At 43.9% G+C, this 23,112-nt stretch overlaps 1 long non-coding RNA gene across 1 annotated transcript; it reads left to right on the forward strand.

The window, feature by feature from the left end:
• The first annotated feature begins 16,965 nt into the window (after positions 1 to 16,965).
• LOC145716754 (uncharacterized) lies at positions 16,966 to 22,891 on the forward strand. The gene is made up of 2 exons (XR_014139617.1): positions 16,966 to 19,147; positions 19,370 to 22,891. It is a non-coding gene; the product is annotated as an uncharacterized LOC145716754 (long non-coding RNA).
• Positions 22,892 to 23,112: the final 221 nt, after the last annotated feature.

The raw sequence follows: 23,112 nt of genomic DNA on the forward strand, positions 1-23,112 counted from the left end.
GAATGAGAGAGAGAGAGCATGAGAGGGGGAGGGTCAGAGGGAGAAGCAGACTCCCTGCCGAGCAGGGAGCCCGATGTGGGACTCGATCCCGGGACTCCAGGATCATGACCTGAGCCAAAGGCAGTCGCTTAACCAACTGAGCCATCCAGGTGCCCCAAGATTTTATTTCTTTATTTGAGGGAGAGAGAGAGAGATCACAAGCAGGGGAGAGGGGTAGAGGGAGGAGCAGACTCCCTGCTGAGCAGGGAGCCTGATGCGGGACTCGATCCCAGGACCCTGGGATCATGACCTGAGCTGAAGGCAGATGCTTAACGACTGAGCCACCCAGGCGCCCATAAGTACCTCATACAACACTTTGCTGCTATCTGTTTTGTCTTTTTTTAATAGTAGCCATCCTAAGGGTACCAGATGGTATTGTAGCTTCATTTTGCATTTCCCTAGTGGTTAGTGAAGTGGAGCATCTTTTCGTGGGCTTGTTGGCCATTCGTATATCTTTGGAGAAATGTCTGTTCAAGTCCTCTGACCACTTTTGAATCAGACCGTTTATTTTTTTGCTGTTAAGAGTTATCTGTATATATTCTGCATATGAACCCTTTATCAGATATATAATTTGCAAATATTTTCTTCCAGTCTGCAGTTGCCTTTTTACTCTGTTAGTGTCTTTTGAGGCACACAGTTTTTAAGTATCCATGAAGTTCAATTTGTCTGTTTTTCCTTTTGTTACCTGTGTGTTTGGTGTCATATCCAAGAAGTCATTGCCAAATCTGGTGGTGTGAAGTTTTTGCCCTATGTTTTCTTCTAAGAGTTTTATTGTGTTAGGTCTTACATTTAGGTCTTTGGTCCATATTGAGTTAAATTTTTTTTTAAGATTTTATTTATTTATTTGACAGAGAGAGTCACAGTGAGAGAGGGAACACAAGCAGGGGGAGTGGGGGAGGGAGAAGCAGGCTTCCCGCGGAGCAGGGAGCCCGATGCAGGGCTCGATCCCAGGACCCTGGGACCATGACCTGAGCCGAAGGCAGACGCTTAACGACTGAGCCACCCTGGCGCCCCATATTGAGTTAATTTTTGTATTTGGTGTTAAGTAAGTGTCCAACTTCATTCTTTTGCATGTGGATATCCAGTTTTCCCAGCACCATTTGTTGAAAAGACTGTCCTTTTCCCATTGAATGGTCCTGGCACACTTGTCAAAAGTCATTTGACTGTGTATGCAACTGTTTATTTCTGGGCTTTCTATTCCAATTCCCATTGGTCTGTCTTTATGCCAGTACCACACTGGTTTTGTTTGGTTTTTTTTTTAATGTTTTATTTATTTATTCATGAGAGTCAGAGAGAGAGAGAGAGAGGCAGAGGCAGAGGGAGAAGCAGGCTCCCCACCTAGCAGGGAGCCCGATGCGGGACTTGATCCCAGGACCCCGGGATCACGACCTGAGCCGAAGGCAGAGGCTTAACCATCTGAGCCACCCAGGCGCCCCAGTACCACACTGTTTTGATTACTGTGGCTCTGTAGTTAAGTTTTGAATTCAAGAAGTGTGAGTCCTCCAGTTTTGTTCTTCTTTTTCAGGATTATGTTAGCTATTCAGGGTCCTTTGAGATTCCATATGAATTTTAGGTTGAGTTTTTTTTTCTATTTCTGCATATTATTCACCTCTATCAGAGACTCTTTTTAAAAAATGCTCCAGCATTCCAAGTATGTTTAAAAATCCTCTTCACGCCCATCCTCCCGTGGAAACCCCCATTTGGGAGCCCTCTATCCTCTGTTTCCGTCAGGCCTTCTGCACAACTGTCACCCTGGGCTTCCCTTCAGTGCTCTCTTGGGTTGGAGCCACTGTTTTCTAGAGCCTAGGTCACTTAGAGAGCTCTCAAAAACATACATAAGTTCGTATCTTTCCCCTGCTTGAATTCCTCCAGTGGCCTCTCGTGGCACTTGGAGTCTAAAAGTCTGACCAGGGCTTACACGGCTCTGCCCAACCCAGCCCAGTCTGCCTCTCTGCCCTGATCAGTTACCTTCTCTTGCTCACCTACTCTAGTGCAGCACTCGTAGGTCAGTTACCAAATGATGATCATGGTTTCCACCTAGCCAATTTGCTTGACCCTGCTTGCCTGTTCCTATGGCATCCTGCGCCCATAAGACAATCCACAATACTGTACTTACCTCTTTAGTGTCTAATTCCCATGACTGGGAGCCCCATGAGGTGCATCTGACTTGTTCAGCACCATGTCCCCCACACCTAGCATGGTGCCTGGCATGTGGCAGACACTCGGCAAATATCAGAGTGAGCAAATGAACAAAGGAAAGAGCAATGAGAGATACATGTGGCCAGTGAACAGAGGCTACTCATCCAAGTCAGTGCTCTGTCTTCACATTCGCTTTAGGGGGAAGTGTCCTTCTGGGCTTCGAAAGAGCCTGTTCTACTGTGACTGACTGGTCATCTTGTGCTTGGGAGAATGATATCGTCAAGGATGGGCTCTGGCTCTGCTGGGACCCCCATGCCCAGGGAGGGGCACAGCACCCACATACAGAGCAGAGTCCACACTCTAAGTGCTGACCACCTGATGAGAGTCCGTGTGACCAATAGAGAAAACACAACACTGGTTAGAGAGAGGAGCGATCTTCCCTGGTCATCATGCCGTCTCAGACAGTTCAGCTCAATAACTATCTGCGAAGTCCTGAGTAGCAGCCCTGTGCCGTGGGTCACAGGGAAACATGAGACATCTCACTTTTTCGAGACTATTATCTACCCAATGAGATGAATCTCACATGCTATTTATTTATTTATTTTATTTATTTATTTTTAAGATTTTATTTATTTATTTGAGAGAGAGAATGAGATAGAGAGAGCATGAGAGGGGGGAGGGTCAGAGGGAGAAGCAGACTCCCTGCTGAGCAGGGAGCTGATGTGGGACTCGATCCCAGGACTCCAGGATCATGACCTGAGCCGAAGGCAGTCGCTTAACCAACTGAGCCACCCAGGCGCCCCTCACATGCTATTTAAAACTAACAGTTTTTAATATTAACATAACAAAGTCAAGGAAATTAAAAATATATTGTTAGTAATTTGGTACCTTTTCCAATTCTTTCCTGCACACATAATTGTAATCATAGTGTATGTACTGTTTTGTATTCTACTATTTCCATATAATAAATAAAATATGAATACAATAATAAAGTATCATAAGTATATTTTACCTATTGTTGTCTACTTTTCCTAACAATCATTTAAGAAATACTATCTTCCTTCATTTAGGGCATTGAAAAATTGGCTTCTTTAAGTACCTGTTTACAGAGACTCACGAAGGAACTTGTCACTGCCCAGCTGTTTTACTATGTTTTTCTGATGAGATCACTTTCTCCTTCCACGGTCATGACATCATACCTTTTCCACGCTGCTCAGACCTCCACTTCCTTCCCATATGCTCACTCTGTTTTGATGATCTTGCTTCCTACTCCATTAAGAAGCCAGACACCAGGGACACCTGGGTGGCTCGGTCAGTTAAGCGTCTGCCTTCCGCTCAGGTCATGATCCCGGGGTCCTGGGATTGAGCCCTGCATCGGGCCCCCTGCTCGGTGGGGAGCCTGCTTCTTCCTCTGCCTGCCGCTCCCCCTGCTTGTGCTCTCTCTCTCTCACTTTCTGACAAATAAATAAAATAAAATCTTAAAAAAAGAAAAAAAGAAGCCAGGCACCAGCTGGTGAAAGCTCATTTACCTTCTGTCTAAATAAGATTAGGTTCGGTCATAAGTAACAGAATACCCCAAACAACAGTGGCCTAGACAAGGATAGTGTTTATTTCTATCTTACATACATGAAGTCCCCAGCCGGTCATTCCAGAGCTGACATGGTCACCCATATGTCAGGACCCACACTCCTGCCTGCTTAGTCCAGCCGTACCTGATTCAATGCCTGGTACATAACAGATTTGGTGTAGGCAGGCCGGGTCCAAGGTCACGCAGGAGCAGCCGAGAGGGTCATTGGCTTTGTGCAGGATAGAAATCGAACACGAGGGGTGCCTGGCTGGCTCAGTCGGAAGAGCATGCAACTCTTGATCTCAGGGTTGTGGCTTCAAGCCCCGTGTTGGGTGTAAAAATTACTAAAAAAAATAAACTTTAGAAAAACAAAATAAAACAGGGGCGCCTGGGTGGCTCAGTTGGTTAAGCAACTGCCTTCGGCTCAGGTCATGATCCTGGAGTCCCGGGATCGAGTCCCACATCGGGCTCCCTGCTCGGCGGGGAGTCTGCTTCTCCCTCTGATCCTCCCCCTCTCATGCTCTCTGTCTCCCATTCTCTCTCTCAGATAAATAAATAAAATCTTTAAAAAAAAAAAAAAAGAAAAAAAAAAAGAAAAACAAAATAAAACAAAAAGAAATCAAACATGAGCCAGGAGGAAGTGAAAGCAGAGCTTATTGAGTAGCGTAAGTGATGGCGTATCACAGATGGAGTGTCTGGGAGACTCGGGAAGGGAAGGAGAGTGAGTCTCTGTTGCTTGGGGTTCGGGGTTTATATTGGAAAGGGATCCAGGGTATGGGTTCCTTCAGGGATCCAGGGTAGGGTCCGCTTCAAGGCGATGTCTGGTGAATAGTAGGTGTTATTTCATAGGTCACTAAAGGTGGGGTATTGATGTCAGCATCGGCCGAGGTTTGTTTGAAGCCAGTGTTCTGGGACATATTTGGGATTCAGTTCTTCTTAGATGTTATCGGGTGTTTGGGGGCTTAGGACGAGACTCAGAGAATGATTCACTTTCCTGCCTCGCTCCTGGAGTGGGAACAGAGCTCCTTGGTTGATTCAGATGCAAGATGAAATATAGAACGTGAGTAAACGGGACCTAGCTGGGAAACAGAGGAGATGGAGTCTTTCTTTCTTTTTTTTTTTTTTTAAGATTTTATTTATTTGACAGAGAGAGACAGCGAGAGCAGGAACACAAGCAGGGGGAGTGGGAGAGGGAGAAGCAGGCTTCCCGCCGGGCAGGGAGCCCGATGTGGGACTCGATCCCAGGACTCTGGGATCATGACCTGAGCTGAAGGCAGACGCTCAACGACTGAGCCACCCAGGCGCCCAAGATGGAGTCTTTCTAAAAAAGGAGCCCCCCAGTTTCCCTATCTCAGATTCACAGGACTGTCTGTTGAATGACTGAAAAGAGCATTCATTTACAGTAGTACATTTAAAAAATGTTGGCATATATATAAAGTGATTTCCTAGAAGGCAGACGTATTCTCATTGTTCCCAATAATATCCAAAGGGACCAGTTTCACTACATCCAACATGGCTGGTGTGGTTTCTTCCTGGCCCATTTAATAAGCAAAAACAGGTGCCTCATTAAACTTAACATTTGCATTCTTATCACCGGGGAGAGTGAACATTTGTTTATTTTCTGGTTCCGTTTCCTCTTTTACACATGGTTTTGTTTCTCTCCTTGTGCTACTTATGAATCCACATGAGTTTTAAAAAATTATAAGGATATTCTTTGCCATTTACTACAAATATTTGAATGCACATTCTTGTATCTACATATGTGTGTACACATACATGTGTTGTGTATGTAATTCACGTGTTCTGGCATCCAGCAAATACAGCGTGCGATAGTGAAGAGCAGTCCTCAGGTACTCGAGCTTCTGTGTTGGACATTCCTGGGTTGCAATCCCAGCTCTGCTCCCTTTAAGCTGAGGTATGTGCCCTTGTTCAAATTACTCCACTTTCCTAGGCTTGGTGTCCTCATCTGTAAAATGATAATCATACTTAAAATGTGTATGCATTTTGCAGACGCTGTGTACAGTCTAGTGTGTTGAGCTAATCTTTTGTGATTGCATCTATTACACACCAAAGTTTAAAAACTTCTCCCCACGCTGGAAGCTTGATAAACATTCAATTACTTTTTTTTGAGCTTTTCTATGGTTAAAGTTTTACTCAATATTGAATTGTCTTTCTGAATGAGTCCCAGGTGTTCTGACATTTGCAGAAGCCAGAGATCTGGGTGGACCCCTAAAGTCAGGAGAAGAATGACCCCTGCCCTCAGTGGGCCTGTGCTCTTGTTAGGGGGCAAACACACATGTATGACCCTGATCAGAAATAGGCTGGCCTACTCTCCTCACGCTAAAAGGCGTAGCTTAGCAGAGTAGGATTAGGGGGCAGTCCCAGCTGGGTGTGGGTGCGATGGGGCACCAGTCCCTAAAAAGTGCTAAGATAGCACTGAGCATGTGATAAGATGGGGAGATCTGTGTTTCCAGAACACCTCAAGGGAGGGTAAACCTTGGCATGGGGCTGGAAAGAATACTTGAATAAGCTGCTCAGGATAGGGGACTTAGAGTCCACACCTACCAGCAGGTCCTGTCTTGAATGAAAAGAGTTAATAGTTTGATGCCTTCCTAGGGGCCAGAGCCTGGTTTTGGGCTGAGTTGTGCTGGGTAATGGATGCAAGCCGAAACACTGGGGAAACGCTGGTCTTTCCACTCTTGTCTTGCAGTGCTGATTTGATTCTACTCCAATTTGAACACGAGTTTTTCTGTTTGAAGAATAGCTGCTTGAAGTGACAGGTTATAAATGGCCACAAATGTCCCAAACCCTAGAAATCAGTTCCTTCACTGCTCCAGGCCTTGGTTGCCCAGCCTCTTGGATCCTCTCTGAGGATATATTCCCTTTTATCAAACACAGACACTAAGCTTTCTCCACCCCGAGACAGTCAGGTCCTGAACAAGGGGTCCAAAACGACCTTAGCTCTCTGGAATAAAAAGTATTTCCTTAGGCCTTTGTTGGCACTTCTGCTAACGGCCAGATCTGGAGATCTGGAAAGCTGACCAGTCCTGTGGGTTGTCCCCAGTTCAGCCTTCTTTGTCCACCTGTCCCATGTTAGCACCCTCCTGACCTGTTTCATCAGGATTCCCATGGAATTCCTGCCAGAAGAGTGGTCGGCTTTGATGCTGACCAGCCATTGCTCAGGGCCACCGTGGTCTTGGTCAGCAGGCTTCTCCCTGGCTGACCCCAGCTGGTATGGCCCTTTCCTGGGCAACGTAGGTGGAGAGTCTGTATACGAGAGACTGTGGTGTTCCTGGCAGGTATCCTTAGCTCTGAAACAAAGGGAGCAAACAAGACAAAGGGATGTCAATCAAGGCACCTGCCATTGAGCATCGTGGCCCCTTCTGCAGAAACTAAACAGCAAGGCCACAGGGCCCAAGGACTCGGCAAGCTAGAAGTCTGTCCGCTCTCCAGGGCAAAGAAATGAGTCCTGTGGACGGGGTTTCAGATAGGGAAGCTGGAAGCCTGGGAAGACCAGGGGGCCCAAGAGAGGCTGAGAGTACAAGACTGCAGCTATTCAGATGGAATTGTGGTTGGGTTGGGTGAGAACAGGAAGTGGGGAGGGAGAGGCCACCAGCTCAGGGCAGCCGCGGTCCTCCCACTCATGGCTACATATCATTTGGGGTCTATACCCCACTCTACCTCAGATGAAGTGGGGGACTTGCCCAGAGCCACCCAGCTAACCACTCGTGGCTTAAGCTTCCTGTTTTGCAATGAGGACAATACTATCTGCTCAGCCTAGAACTAGGACCATTCTGTGTTTCAAATGATAAAATAGAGTATAGTCATGTTAAAGAGGTACAGCTGTCCGTATGCGTTCGTATGCCAATATGGTAGTGGTTTTTGTGCACTTAAGTTAATTTTTAAAATTGAGAAAATGACTGAAAACGATGAGTGGAAATAACTTTAAAAAACATAAGGAATTGTTAGAACAAGTGAAATATAGTCCCCAATCCGGAAAGGTATTTATAATATATTAAGTTAAAAAAAAGTTACTACCAGGGCGCCTGGGTGGCTCAGTCGGTTAAGCGACTGCCTTCGGCTCAGGTCATGATCCTGGAGTCCCGGGATCGAGTCCCGCATCGGGCTCCCTGCTCGGCGGGGAGCCTGCTTCTCCCTCTGACCCTCCCCCCTCTCATGTGCTCTCTCTCTCTCATTCTCTCTCTCTCAAATAAATAAATAAAATCTTTAAAAAAAAAAAGTTACTACCAATTTGTAAAATAAGACCTCCTCATTTTTATTTTAAAAAATATGAAGACATAGTCACGTGTCTATAGGAAAATATCTGGGGCTTGTGCAGCAAAATGTTAACTATTGTTTTTTCTGGGATTTCATGTGATATGAAAAACGTAATTATTTCCTTTTTGCTTATCTGTACTTTTCCATTTTTCTACAATAAAATAAGTATAACTTTGAAAATAATTCAAAGGGCTTAAAAAAGTATTAAAAGAAGAACAAGTACAGCTAGCGCGGCTCAGTCGGTTAAGCATCCAACTCTTGATTTTGGCTCAGGTCTTGATCTCAGGGTCACGAGTTCAAGCCCCATGTTGGGCTCCATACTGGGCTGGAGCCTACTTAAAAAAAAAAAAGTTCCAAACTCAGAGGGACATGACCAGCCTGGAGGGAAGGAACCTGGACACCTGTTTATGCCAAGGCGAGGTTTTCCCCTTAGGGCATGAGGGGCCCCTCCTAGCTGGGTGGGAATTAGAGTGCAGGAGACCCCCTCCCACTCCCACATACACCAGTGAAAGGACCAGCCTCTTCACAGTGACCTCTCCAGCTAGACCTCTCCTTACCACCTGCCCTGTAAGCAGAGAGAATCACTTGTGGGTAATGGGCCATTTATTTTTAATTTTTACTGGTACTTTTAAAGAAGTAGGAATGTAACACATGCTCATTGCAAGATAGGAAAACCATTACAGGTGCATATCAGTTGACCCTTGAACAACAAGGGTTTGAACTGTGTAGGTCCACTTATACACGGATTTTTTATAGTGCAGTACTGTAAATGTATTCTCTCTTCCTTATGATTTTCTTTTTTTTTCTTATGACTTTCTTAATGACATTTTCTTTTCTCCAGCTTACTTTATTGTAAGAATACAGTCTATATAATACATATACAAAATATGTGTTAAGTGACTGTTTATGTTATTGGTAAGACTTCAGGTCAACAGTAGGCTATTAGTCATTAAAATTGGGGGGAATCAAAAGTTATACTTGGATTTTCAACTGTGTGGGGTGGGGGGATGAGGCAGTTGGGGGGTGAGGGGTCTCATCACCCCCGACCCCCTTGTTGTTTAAGGCCCACTGTGTAGTAAAAAAAAACAACAAAAAACAAGACTATCAAAGTCCCTCCTTCAGCACCTCAGATCCCAACTTCCAGGGGTAAATTATTGAGTTACTTTCTAGAGGATTTTCCAGGTGTATCTGTTCCTATACACAGGTACTTATATAGCTTGTCCACATTCCTGTTGAAGAAGCATGTTAATGATTATGGTAGAGAACATAAAGCTGTCCCTCCCTCCAACTCAACATTAAAAGCACATAAATGGAAGTGATCTTTGTCTTTCAAGATTATGTTTGGTTTTCTTTTTTGCTAATATGTTCGTTGTAGAATAATCAGATGTTCTGTAAATCAAAAAGTTTAAGTGCCCCTTTCCAAGATAAGTAGTGGTTAAGTCATTTGCACCTTAATGTGATCAATGGAGGTCCTTGATGGAGGGAGGGAGGAAGGCAGGGCCAGGACTCCAGTAAGACGCTTGCCTTGGGCATAGAATTTGAAGGAGTGCACCCCAAAAGTCCAGAAAACCCTCAGTAATCAAGATAAATAATACTTCAAAGTAATGTGTGTGTGTGTGTATGTGTATATATATATTTTAAGATTTTATTTGTTGGGGTGCCTGGGTGGCTCAGTCAGTTAAGCATCCAACTTGTGATTTCAGTTGGCTTAGGTCATGATCTCATGGGTTGTGAGATCGAGCCCTGCATTGGGTTCTGTGCTCAGCGGGAAGTCTGCTTGGGATTCTCTGCCTCTCCATCTCCCTCTGCCCCTCCCCACCACACTCTCTCTCTCTTTCTCAAATAAATAAAATTTTTTTTTTCTTTTTAAGATTTTATTTATTTATTTGACAGAAAGAGAGACAGCGAGAGAGGGAACACAAGCAGGGGGAGAGGGAGAGGGAGAAGCAGGCTTCCCGCCGAGCAGGGAGCCCGATGCGGGGCTTGATCCCAAGGACCCTGGGATCATGACCTGAGCCGAAGGCAGATGCTTAATGACTGAGCCACCCAGGCACCCCAATAAATAAAATCTTTTAAAATATATATATATAATGTAAAAATAAAGATTTAATTAATTTATTTTTTAGAGGGGAGGAGGGGCAGAGGGAGAGAGAGAATCCCAAGCAGTTCCATGCCCAGCTTGGAGCCCAACGTGGGGCCTGATCTCATGACCCTGAGATCATGACCTGAGCTGAAATCAAGACTTGGACGCCAACTGAGCCACCCAGGTTCCCCTTAAGATTTTATTTTTAAGTAATTTCCACACCCAACATGGGGCTCAAACCCACAACCCTGAGATCAAGAGTTGCATGCTTCACCGACCGAGCCAGCCAGGTGCTCCCTTTAAAGTAATATTTTAAAAAATCACCCTCAGGGAGGGTCATTATTCTGCCTACAACATAAGGTGATTAGATGGTCACTCCATGTTTTTGGGGGGTGGGCAGAGTGATCACTCTCAAAAGATGATATTTGAGCTGAGATGGGAAGGGTAAGGTCCAGCCAGGCTTCCAGAGGGCTGGGGGAAGGGGAGAGAAAACATGAGGCTGGAAGGGCCTGGCCTGTTTGAGGAACAGAAAGATAAGTGTGGCTTCAGCAGGATCCAGGCCAGATTGCTGAGGATCATTTTGACAAAAGCCAATTTGCTGAAATGATCAAGTCACTAAAGTCCTGTTTCTAGTAATTACCTAGAAAGCTAAAGCATGCTGTGTTACTGAGGGTAGTTTCAAGAATTTTTAAAATTAATAGGTTTTATTATTTAGGGCAATTTTAGGTTTACAGAAAAATTGAATAAAAGTACAGAGTTCCTAAATTACTCCCCCCGAGCCCCCAGTTTGCCCCATTATTAGTATCTTGCATTAGTGTGGTACATTTGTTACTCTTGCTGCCCCAATAGGGATACATTATTATTAGCTAAAGTCCATAGTTTATATTAAGGTTCACTGTGTTCTATGGGTTTTGACTAATGCATAATGTCATATATCTACCATTGTAGTATCATACAGAGTGGTTTCACTGACCTGAAAAATCCCCTATTCATTCTTGCTTCCCTCCTTCTGAACCACTGACCTCTTTATTGTCTTCAGTTTTGCTTTTTCCAGAATGTCATGTAGTTGGAATCATAGCCTTTTCAGATTGGCTTCTTTCACTTAGCAATATGTATTTAAGATGCTCCCATGTCTTTTCATGGCTGGATACCTCATTTCCTCCTATGGCTGAATAATATTGCCTAGTGTGGATATACCACAATTTGTTTATCCATTCACCTACTGAAGGACATCTTGGTTGCTCCCAATTTGGGGCAGTTAAGAATAAAGCTGGTCTAAACATTCATGTGTAGGTTTGTATGGATACAAGTTTTCAACTCACTTGAGTTAAAATGTAGCATCAGTGAATCAGATTTATTGGTCTAGTTCAGTCAAGTGTCATTTTAACACAGGTTTCACATCTAAGATGCCTGAATATCCTCTGTGCTCAAAATTCATGCAAAATGCTCCTTGGATCAGGCTGGCTAAGAAATCAGTACGTTAGAGGAGAAAAGTCAATGGACTTAGGAGAACATATACTGGAAGAAATACTTCCTGTCTCTTCTAGAATTGTGACATTTAAGACATGAGTAAGTCTGAAATTTGAATATGTAAGACATTCTCATTCCCAAAAGTCATGGACCTAAAGTACAGAAAATCCAAAATACAGTAAACTTGGTCTGGTCTCAGTGACATAGAAGCAGTGAAGTCAAAAATAACATTAAAAAAATAATAATAAAATAAACTAACATCAAAACTTAACTAAATCTAAATAAAAACTTTGAAAAAAACTCCTCAAAGACAACACAAAGTCTTGTCAGTTTTATGGAGTCACAAGAAACAAGTAGAAACAAGAGTCAAATATTTCAGCGGTTGGGGAAGGCTGAACCACCGAGACATGAAGGATGATTAATTTCTGAATAAAAAAATGTATTACTTGGTCTTATTCCTCAGAACCAAAGTTAATCATCCCGAGGGGCACATTTGGAGAATATTGCATGTATTTGACTATTGTTGGTTGAGTAACACTTTTGTATTATGTATTTCTGTTCATGTTGAGAATATAATGACTGGTCAAGTTGCAACCTAGGCCTGCATTCCTTCATTTATAAAAGGATGGAAACGAGATATATGGCTGAGCTCTAAGATGCGCTCTAATACAGTAGTGCTCTGAGGCTAGAATACTGTGGGAAAGTCAATAGACTCTTTGATTACCTCCAATGTTTAGGACATGGATATTCTGCTCAATTGCACTTTAAAAAAAACATTTATTTATTTTAGTGAGAGAGAGAGAGAGCAAGCATGAGTTGGGGGAGGGGCAGAGGGAGAGAGAGTCCTTAAGCAGACTCCCCGCTGAGCACAGAGTCCAATTCTGGGCTCGATCCCAGGACCCTGAGATCACGACCTGAGCCCAAATCAAGAGTCAGATGCTTAACCATCTGAGCTACCCAGACGCCCCCAATTCCATTTTCTAATCAATTGATAATTAACTCCGATTCATTTTTGGTCCAAAATGTGTTAGAAATTATAAACCCGCTTTTGCCTTGGCAAATCCAAACCCTGAGAACATAAGGGAAATTTTTTTTGAGGATTCTTCCGATTTAGGCCCTGGGGTTTCAGAAATAGAGATGAAGAGGATGGAAGATATTGAAGAGGAATGGATGCACTGAGGCCAGGTTCTACCTTAGAAAAAGTTATTCTCATGAACATTACATATTTTCTATTAATTTGCAAATTCTTGGCTTCAGCTAAATTGTCATGGAAAAAAAACCAATCGATGGAATATGGGGATTACTGGAGTATGGGATAAGGCATGCCGTTGAGATTTCCCAGTTAGCAGCTGTGGACGTGCATCCTAGACATTACTTCTGCAGGGATGTGGCTGTTTATGAGTCTTCACAGTTACATATCATCCCAAGACTTGGAGATTTCTTCTCCTTTGAGTATCTGGTTTGCCTAGTGGGTACACCATAAGGATAATAGATAGAGATTAAAAGGCATTCAAAATGGTATTTCGGTGGGGATGTGACATGAAGGGGGTCAGAGGCTGGTGGGAATTTTTATGGATTGGGTTCAAACTTCCCACCCACGTGGAGCAGGAGGGAATACAAGTCAGCCAGGGCAGTGACTTTGGACATTTCCCTGGGCTTGACCTACTTTGGATTCCTGGCTTAGTTCTGTTATTTGCTTTGACAGTGGTGGTGGTCCGTGGGGTGTTTGATCTGGCTGGCTTTCTTGGCTCTGCTGGCCGACTGCTGGGGTTTGGAGAACCACTCTCTTGTTCCCTTGCTTCCCTATCTGAGGACTGACTTCCAGTTTTAGGTGTAACCACTTCCTGGCACTCATTCTCTCCAGGCCCGTGCGGTGTCTTGGGCACGCTGTGCACCAGGAGGAGGACTTTTGAGTCTGTATTTCTGGACACTGATTTGTACTCACTTCAGCAGCACATATGCTAAAATGGAATGATGCACCACTGATTTCATCCTGTGATATAGGCAGTCATGCCCCTCTCAGGGGTAAACTATAGAACTTCAACTTGCTTTTAGTAACTGGGAAAGTGTTAGCACTAACATTAGCAGTGCCCTTGGGGGTGGTCTACTGTTCCTCATGGATTAAAACACCCACCTTCAGTTCTTAGATTTTTCTCTCCCAGTGGATTTGTAAATCAAATTTCTCATGTCCCTGAGGGGTGTGTGTGTGTGTCTGAGAGAGAGAGAGAGAGAGACAGAGAGGCAGAGCGGGAGAAGGAGGGAGGGAGAGAGAGATTTGGATCATGCTGAAGGTTAGATAGGTAATAATTGAACATTAGCCAACTTTCTGAACATTAATGTCTCCTAAATCTTAATGCCTTCTATGTTAAATTTGGAGGGATAATTGTCTTTCACAAAGTCATGGTCTTACCGCACATAATAGAAATGAATCTGTAGTAAAATGTGAAGTTGTTTTTTGTTATATGTTCAATTTTGTTATATTCCACTTTATGGAAATGTCACAGTTTGTTTATCCATTGATCTTTGATGGATATTTGAGTTGTTTACAGTTTTCAGCTGTTACAACTAAAGCTGCTATGAACATTCATGAAAAAGTCTTTGTATGGTGATTTTCTGATTCCATCTATACAATAAAGTTGGTATTCTACTGTAAGGAAGAGCTTTCTCTCCTCCCTCTCTCTTTCTCTGTTAGTATGCACACATGGATTCTTATTTTATTCAATGGATTATAATATGTTACCATCATGATTTACCTTGATGCTCCACTTTTGCTAGGTTTGGATAGCAAGGAGCCCCTCCAAACTGGATCACGTGTCCTAGATCCTGTGTCCTTTGGATATATTCCCATCATTCTTTGAGCACTCCTTGCTTTCTGGGACAAGATGTTACAGGTTTAATAGCTAATTTCTCTGCCCCAGTCCTGGAATCTGCCATTTCTCCAAAGAGCCCTGGTTCCTTTTAAGAGAATAGGATTGAGAAACCAGTATTTGTGCTTTGGGTGTACTTATTGCTACCTGCGGAATTCCTTGTTTCTAGGCTCTCTCAACAGACAGAGTGAGGGAACATAAGTATGCATAGTGATACCTCCAGTTCCATTCCCCCACTTGCTGCATTTTATCCAGTGGATACAAATTTTGCTTTGCAGCATTTGCCAATTTCCGTCATGTAAGAACTCCATCTGTGGCCAGTTTCAAACCACCAACGTGACATTACTCAGGGGGGAGCTAGGAAGAGGTATGCAGAATTGGTCCTCACTGGGGTGAGCTAGCTCTAGTATGTCACTGCTCCCTTACCTAAGGGAAACCTGGCTCCCGTTATTCATAGTATATTTACTCATTTACTCAGGACCTAAGACACCAGAAAGTAGTTTCAGAATTGCTAACCAATAGCATTGCAAGAACCAAGCTAGAGTTTAATGTGTTGACTTCTTTTGGCCTTAGGCTGAGAGTACATTGTCAGAATAGGGTGTACAAAAGTTACTCGGGTTGGTCATACCTCCCTCTCCTTCAGTGTGGTGATTTTATTCATTCAAATGAGGTTAGGTTCGCTTCTTTCTCTTTGTGTTCCACTCTAGAGGTTTCTCCCTTACTCGCACGTTTCCAGCATTTCCCACTGTGTAAAATGTTAACAAATTTCAAAAGTGAGAACAACTTAAAAAGGTGTGCCCAGAGAAGCATCACCTTCCCCCACTCCTTCTGTCCCAATTCCACTCCTCTCTTGTCCACTCTGATCTCACTTACCCCTTGTACGTGACTAATTTCATTAATTTCTGGTTTGTTTTTCCTGTTTCTTTTTGTACAAATGAGCAGATAAGATATATTTTCTCATTTTCTTTTCTTTCTTAATGCAAAAGGCAATATTCTATACAGAATGGCCACAGAGTCTGGAAATGTGTATGCAGTTGTTTTATTTTTTGTAACTGACAATCCTTGTTTACATCTGGGGCATGTTAATGGCAGGTTTATTCCATGAAAATCAGACCCATGAATCCCTCAAAGCAATGCAAAGGTGCATGTGCGGGGGTTGACAGAAATGCTGTATTAATAAGCCATGTTCATAGCGGTTTTGCAGAACTTATTGAACTATGCATTGCCAGTCAAGGACAACACGTTCAACATGTCATATGATGTCATCGAACACTTTGTAATGTAATAGCAATGAATCATTTATTATGTAATATTTGTCTGTGTTTCCAGACTTTGTGACCACACTGCAGTTACCCTCCTGCCCTTTGCTTTCTTTACTGTAAAAAATATAGACTGGAAGCCAACCCGTATCAGTTCTTAGTGATAATTCTCATTCTTTTTTTTTGAAAGATTTTATCTATTTATTTGAGAGAGAGAATGAGAGAGAGCACGAACGGGAGAAGGGGTAGAGGGAGAGGGAGAAGCTGAGCAGGGAGCCCGATGCAGGGTTCCATGTGGTGCTCCATGTGGGACTCAAACCCAGGACCCTGGGATCATGACTTGAGCTGAAGGCAGATGCTTAACTGACTGAGCCACTCAGGCGCCCCAATTCTCACTCTTTTTTTTTTTTTTTAAGATTTTATTTATTTATTTGACAGAGAGAGACACAGCGAGAGAGTGAACACAAGCAGGGGGAGAGGGAGAGGGAGAAGCAGGCCCCCTGCCGCGCAGGGAGCCCTATGCGGGGCTCAATCCCAGGACCCTGGGATCATGACCTGAGCCAACGGCAGACGCTTAACCGACTGCGCCACCTAGGCGCCCCAGTGCACTTGGATTTTAAGTCACAGTTAGAAAACCTTTTGGAATGTTTACTTCTTTTTTTTTTAAGATTTTATTTATTAGACAGAGAGAGAGCACAAGCAGGGGGAGCAGCAGGCTCCCCACTGAGCAGGGAGCCCAATGCGGGGCTCGATCCCAGGACCCTGGAATCATGACCTGAGCCGAAGGCAAACTCTTAACCAACTGAACCACCCAGGCGCCCCATGAATGTTTACTTCTAGTACTTGCAGGTCTCATGTTTTTTACCTTGAGATCTCTGATCCATTTTGAATTTATTGTTGTGTATGGTATGGGGTTTGAATCTATTTTTATCATTTTCTAAATGGCTAACAGTTGCCCCAGCACCACTTATGAAAAAGTCCATTTTTGGGCGCCTGGGTGGCTCAGTCGTTAAGCGTCTGCCTTCGGCTCAGGTCATGATCCCAGGGTCCTGGGATCGAGTCCCACACTGGGCTCCCTGCTCAGCGGGAAGCCTGCTTCTCCCTCTCCCACTCCCCCTGCTTCTTGTGTTCCTGTTCTCGCTGTCTCTCTGTCATATAAATAAATAAAATCTTAAAAAAAAAAAAAAAAAGTCCATTTTGCCCCAGTGATGTGAGATGCTACCTTTAGCATATATTAAATTTCCATGTGTACTTGCATCTATTTCTGGACTTTATATTTTATTCCACTGGTCTGTTTGACTATTTCTGCACCAGTCCTGCAGTGTGTTAATTATGGAGGCTTTATAATATGTCTAAATGTCTGGTAGGGCAGGCTTCCCTTCAGAACTTTTCCTTCTCAGTATTTTCCTGGCCACCTTTGCAGTTTTATGATTTCCGTATGAACTTTAACCACATAACAGAAAACTTGTTGGTATTTTCACTGGGATAGCATTACAATTACAAATTAACTAAGAACTGACATTTTTAGGACTGTGAGTCATCCTATCCAAGAACAAAGACTATCTTTCCATGTGTATTATATCCTCTGCAAGTAGAGATGTATTCTTTCACAGTTCTGGAGGCCAAAAGTCCAAAACCAGCATCACTAAGATGAAATCAAGGTGTCAGCAGGGCCGTACTGGAAGTTGCGGGGAAGAATCTGTTCCTTTTCCTTCCCAGCTTCTGGTGGCTGGCATTTCTTGGCTGGTGACACATCACTCCAGTCTCACCTCCGTGGTCACATGGCTTTTCCTCCCTGGTATCAAATCTCCTTCGGCTCCTTCTTTTAAGAACATTTGTGATTGCATTTAGGGCCCACCCAAATAATCCAGGATAATCTCCCTATTTCCAAGATTCTTAATGTAATCATATCTACAAAGACTTGTTTTCCCATATCAAGATAAAGTTCATGGAGTCCAGGAATTAAGACCTGGGTATCTCTGGGGTCTGTTATTCAGCCTACCACAGGCATCTATGGAGAAAATCATGATTTTTCTGTTTAGATTTATTACAGTGTTTTATTAGGTTAATAAACTTCCTGATAGTAAACCAATTTTTCATTCCTGGAGTAAATCCCACTTAGTCATGTTATATTGTCTTCTGAATGTGGCATTGGATTATTTTTGCTAACATTTTATAAAGATTTATTTATTTATTCAAGAGAGGCATGGTGGGGGGAAGGAGTGAGGCAGAGGGAGAGAGAATCTCAAGCAGACTCTTCAATGAGCACGGATCCCGATGACAGGGGTCCGATCCCAAGCTGAGACCTTGACCTGAGCCAAAACCAAGAATTGGTTGCTCAACCAACTGAGCCACCCAGGCACCCCTATTTTGCTAATATTAGAACATTTTGATTAATATTTATAAGTGATATTGGTCTGTAACTTTCTTTTTTGTACTCCATCAAGTTTAAATATTATGTTATTCTTGCTTTACAAGATGAATTAGGACATTTTCTTTCATTTCCAATCAATTTTGGACCTTAGGAATACTTTTTTCCCCTGACGATTTGGTGGAATTCCATTCTCCTGTGAAAACATCCAGTTCTGTTGCTGTTTTCTGCTCCTTGATTACTTTCTGTTTCTTCTATGAAAATCGGCCTGTTTAAACTTTCTATCTCAAATGAGGTCAATTTTGCTAAACTGTATTTTCAGAATAGGCTAATTTAGCCTTTTTTTTTTAATGTCTTCTAAGTTTGCTGTCTAGAAAAATCTCTTACCTCAATATTTAAAAAGATATATATTCTGTATTTTCTTCTTACATGTGTATGATTTTCATGCCTAGACCTTTACTTAATCAGGTACTTATTTTAGAGTATGATGTTAGAAAGGTGTCTATATTTAATTTTTGGCAAAATGGACAGTCATTGTCACAATAACATTTATTAAATAAGCCATCCTTTGCTTTCTGGTTTCAAATGCTTCCTTTATCATATATTAAATCCCCTGTGTGCATAAAACCATTTCTGGACTGTTATTTGTATTTTGTTTACCTGAGTATCAATTCTCAATGTCAGTACCACACTTTTAAAATTTTTCTTACTTTACACTGCTTTTTATATGGTAGGCTAAGTCCTTACTCATTACTTATCTTTCTGACATGTTCTGGGCTATTTTCATTCACCTACTCTTTTTAGGTGGGCTTTGGAATGAAGTTAAATTTAAAAAGAAACCCCATTGAGATCTTGATTCTGATTGAAATGATTTTAACTTTATAGATTTACTTGGGGAGAACTGAATCTTTCCCGTATGAGATTTTTCCATCTGGGACTAGGATATGTTTCTAGACGTATTGTGAATTTTGTCTGTATTTTTTGGTAATGTTTTATAGTTTTCCTTCAAAAAGGCTTATTCCTAGGTATTTTATATGTCTTGTTGGCATTGTGAATAGGACTTTGTGTTTTTTTGTTTTTTTTTTTTAAAGTTTATTTATTTATTTATTTGAGACAGAGAGAATGAGAGAGAGAGAGCACATGAGAGGGGGGAGGGTCAGAGGCAGAAGCAGGCTCCCCGCCGAGCAGGGAGCCTGATGCGGGACTCGATCCAGGGACTCCAGGATCATGACCCGAGCCGAAGGCAGCCGCTTAACCAACTGAGCCACCCAGGCGCCCAGGACTTTGTGTTTTAAGTTACGTTCTTACGTGGTTATTATTGACATATACGAAAGCAAATGCTTTAAAAAAAAAAAAGTAATTCAGTTCCTAGCTTTTTGCTTGATAAAATATCTGGTTTTCCAAGTAGATACTTGTATATCTAGAAATCATGGCAGTTTCTGATAGTTTTGCCTGCCTGGAGTGAGAAGGTGGGAAGGGTGTTACCCTGGAGGTGAAGGGCATTTACAGGACTTTAGAACCGTGCATAACCTTTATTTCTTTCAGTTTTTACTGTGGAAGCTCTGATGGTACCTAGGGTCAGTCGCCTGTTGCTGTTCTGGTCTTCATGTCCTTGCCAGCAGCCTGCTGCTGGGTGGAGTCCGCACCATTTGGGGCTTTGGCACAAAAATCAGCATCAGCTGCTCGGCCTGCACTGAGAGCAGGGCAAGGCACTGGCCGGGTTCCCGTGGCCTTCACACACCCTGCCGATTTTCCATGGTTGCTTCAGATCCAGCCCTTGCTGAGTTGGGCTTGAGGGTTTCTGGGGCTTTCCTGGGAAAGTTTGTGGAACTTCTGTTTTGCATGGGTGGGAATACTGGCTTCTGTCCTCTGTCCATCTAGCCCCATTCACTTTTTTTTTTTTAAGATTTTATTTATTTATTTGACAGAGAGAGACACAGCGAGAGAGGGAACACAAGCAGGGGGAGTGGGAGAGGGAAAAGCAAGCTTCCCACCAAGCAGGGAGCCTGATGCGGGGCTCGATCCCAGGACCCCTGGGATTGACCTGAGCCCAAGGCAGACGCTTAACGACTGAGCCACCCAGGCGCCCCGCCCCCCATTTGCTTTTTATATAACGGAAATTCCTACAAATCTCCAGCTTCTTCATTGGGCTCTTCTCTACTTTCCATTGTGGTTATGGACCGTTTGTTATTGGGGCTGGCGAACACATGGGGGAGAAACAAAAGACCTCAAAAAAAAAAAAGACCTTTGCCATCTTTAAGGGATGGAGGTAGGGAGAAAGACTTCAGATTATTAAAGCAATTTTATAGAAAATACAGAAATAGTAAGAAGAGAATTGCTTTCCTTTTTCTTAAAAAGATTTTATTTATTTGAGAGAAGGAGAGAGAGTGGGGGGAGGGGCAGAGAGAATCTCAAGCAGACTCCCTGCTGAGCACGGAGCCCAGTGCCGGGCTTGATCCCACAACCCTGAGATCATGACCTGAGCTGAAACCAAGAGTTGGGTGCTTAACCCACTGCACCACGCCAGCGCCCCAGAAGAGAATTGCTTTGAACGTTTTGGAATCCTTTGAACATTGGAATCCTTCCAATCATTTTTTTTTCTGATGCAAAGGTTTGGCATTGCACAGGAGGTACTCTGTGGGCTTGCAGAGCACCACTGGAGTGGGAACTGGGGTGGGCTTCATTCTTGTCTTCAGAGTCCCCTGTTCTGGCTTAAGAGAGGGCTTAAGGACACAACCATGAGATGACTTTGACTTTAGGTTTTAGGAACACATGGCTGAAAACAGCAGTTTCCTTATCTCATGCTGAGGTCTCTCTGACACATTCCTGCTGCTTCCTCTGATGATGACATACTTATTTTTGAATAGCTCATAGGCTACGTAGGAAAAAGTTCACACAGGTCCAAATACATATGCTTTTTTGTTCATGTGGCCTGGTCTTGAGAGATCTGAATGCGTCTCCCTTCATTCCTTTAGTCTGTGAAGCACTTGACAAACTCAAAGCACAGTATCTCATTTGATCCTTACAATCATCCCCATTTTACAGCCTTGTAAAATCACACAAAGGGAGACTGAGCTCTTAGCTCAAGGTCACACAGCTGGCACAGTAGAATTTGGACTCAAACCCAAGCATGGCATGAAAGCCAGGGTGTGCCCATGTAGAATTGCTGGGTGGGGGCGGGATGCCTGGCTGCCTCAGTCGGCAGAGCCCCTGACTCTCGATCTGGAGGTTGTAAACTGGAGCCCCACCTTGGGTGTAGAGATTACTTAAAAATAAAATCTTTAGAATTGCTAGGAAGTGGACTGACAGAAAGTTAGCTACGGTCCTCGTCCTCCAGGAAGAGAAGCTGGGTGGTCGAGTGGTTTACGGATATAGACTTTGATCCTCAGTTTCTTGTCCTATAAATGAAGATAACAATGATACCTGTGTTATAGGATTGTTATAAGGATTAAACAGGGCATTCCATGCGTAATAGTTGGTATGCTCTTTGGAATAGAGCAAGCATTCAATGAATATTGGACCTAATTTTTAATATTAATTAACAATAATTAATCCTTATTTGCTGATAAGGTGAGTTTGAACCATTTGGTTTTACCTCTTTGGGTAAAGGAGATACGAAAGAAAGTAGGAAAGCAAGGTCCAGGTGGAGAGCACAGGGAGCTAACAGGAATGCCTCCTTGGTCCGTATCCCACGCCGACTGTCGCGGTCTAGCTCTTAATGAATGACAGAGATTTGGATAATATTGTTGGTTAAGGGTTAACATTTTTCATTGCGGTTGCAGGCAGTGGTCAGGAGACCCTCACTTCCTAGCGCCTTATTTTCTCCAGCTGTAAAACATGGAAATAGCTCCCGCCTCGCTGTGTTTCTGGACCTTGCGGTGGACCCGTAATGCACAGTGCGCCCGGCCGATGCGTCACACGCCAGGTGGCCGCCAAACGCAGCCTTTGTACTGAACGCCAAAGTCAGCGGCCCCGCCCCCTTCTGGTGGGGCCCTCCAGAAGGCATCAACGCTGATTTGCATTTTTTACTCAGAGAGGTTTCATAACGAAGTGCAAGCCATGGAGTCGTTCTCTGCCCTCTTCGTGCCCGTTCCCAGCAGTGGTTCTCCTGCGTCCCGCGTCTGCCGTGCGCGTGCGTCCTGCTTTCCTCCGCGTTCAGCGCCTCTGCGCAGGAACCCTGATTGTTTTCTTGTCTGTCATCATTGCTGTGGCAGCTGTTCTCAAAGGGCATGAAGTCACTTGCAAGGAGTGTAAACAATGGAGATTCCCCACGCTCAGAACCGGCGGGTCTGGGTGGGACCTGGGGGTCTGCCTGGGTGATTCCCCCATGTAGAGAAACCGTGTGTAGCAGACACCGTGACCGATAGGGTGGCTGTGAGATGCAGCACAGAACCAGACGTGGGGACACTCTGGCGCAGCACCTGTAGCTCGGATGGCAGCTTTGGAAGCTGCAGGTACTCTCTGCTTCCCCTCTGCCTTCATCCTTCTGTCCAGAGGCCCCATGGGGGAGAAGGAGCCAGGGAACAAGTTCTCAGAGGCCCCTGCAGCAGGGGGCTCAGCGCGGGCAGGAAGGAGACGTGTATGTGCCTGGACTGAGTGAGTGGAATCAGACCTGAGTGTTAGATCTGGGGTGGGGAGCTGGTGGGCAGTGGGGTTACCCTCCACCAGGCAGCCCGCAGAGACTTCCTCCTGTGAACCCACAGCCCCACCTGGTCTGGGCTGCCTGCTACCATGCTCAGGAGACTGTTAGTCCTCTTCTTTGGTTCACGTGTCTGCTGATGTGGCGCCCATGTGCTCACCGCTGGATCTGACAAGTTTTTTGTCTTTAAAAAAACTGAAATGCCGGGCGCCTGGGTGGCTCAGTTGGTTAAGCGACTGCCTTCGGCTCAGGTCATGATCCTGGAGTCCCGGGATCGAGTCCCGCATCGGGCTCCTTGCTCAGCAGGGAGTCTGCTTCTCCCTCTGACCCTCCCCCCTGTCATGCTCTCTATCTCATTCTCTCTCAAATAAATAAATAAAATCTTTAAAAAAAAAAAAAA

This window comes from Leptonychotes weddellii, chromosome 13, assembly GCF_054177405.1.
Source record: "Leptonychotes weddellii isolate Sample4059 chromosome 13, ASM5417740v2, whole genome shotgun sequence".
In the NCBI taxonomy this organism is placed as follows: Eukaryota; Metazoa; Chordata; class Mammalia; order Carnivora; family Phocidae; genus Leptonychotes; species Leptonychotes weddellii.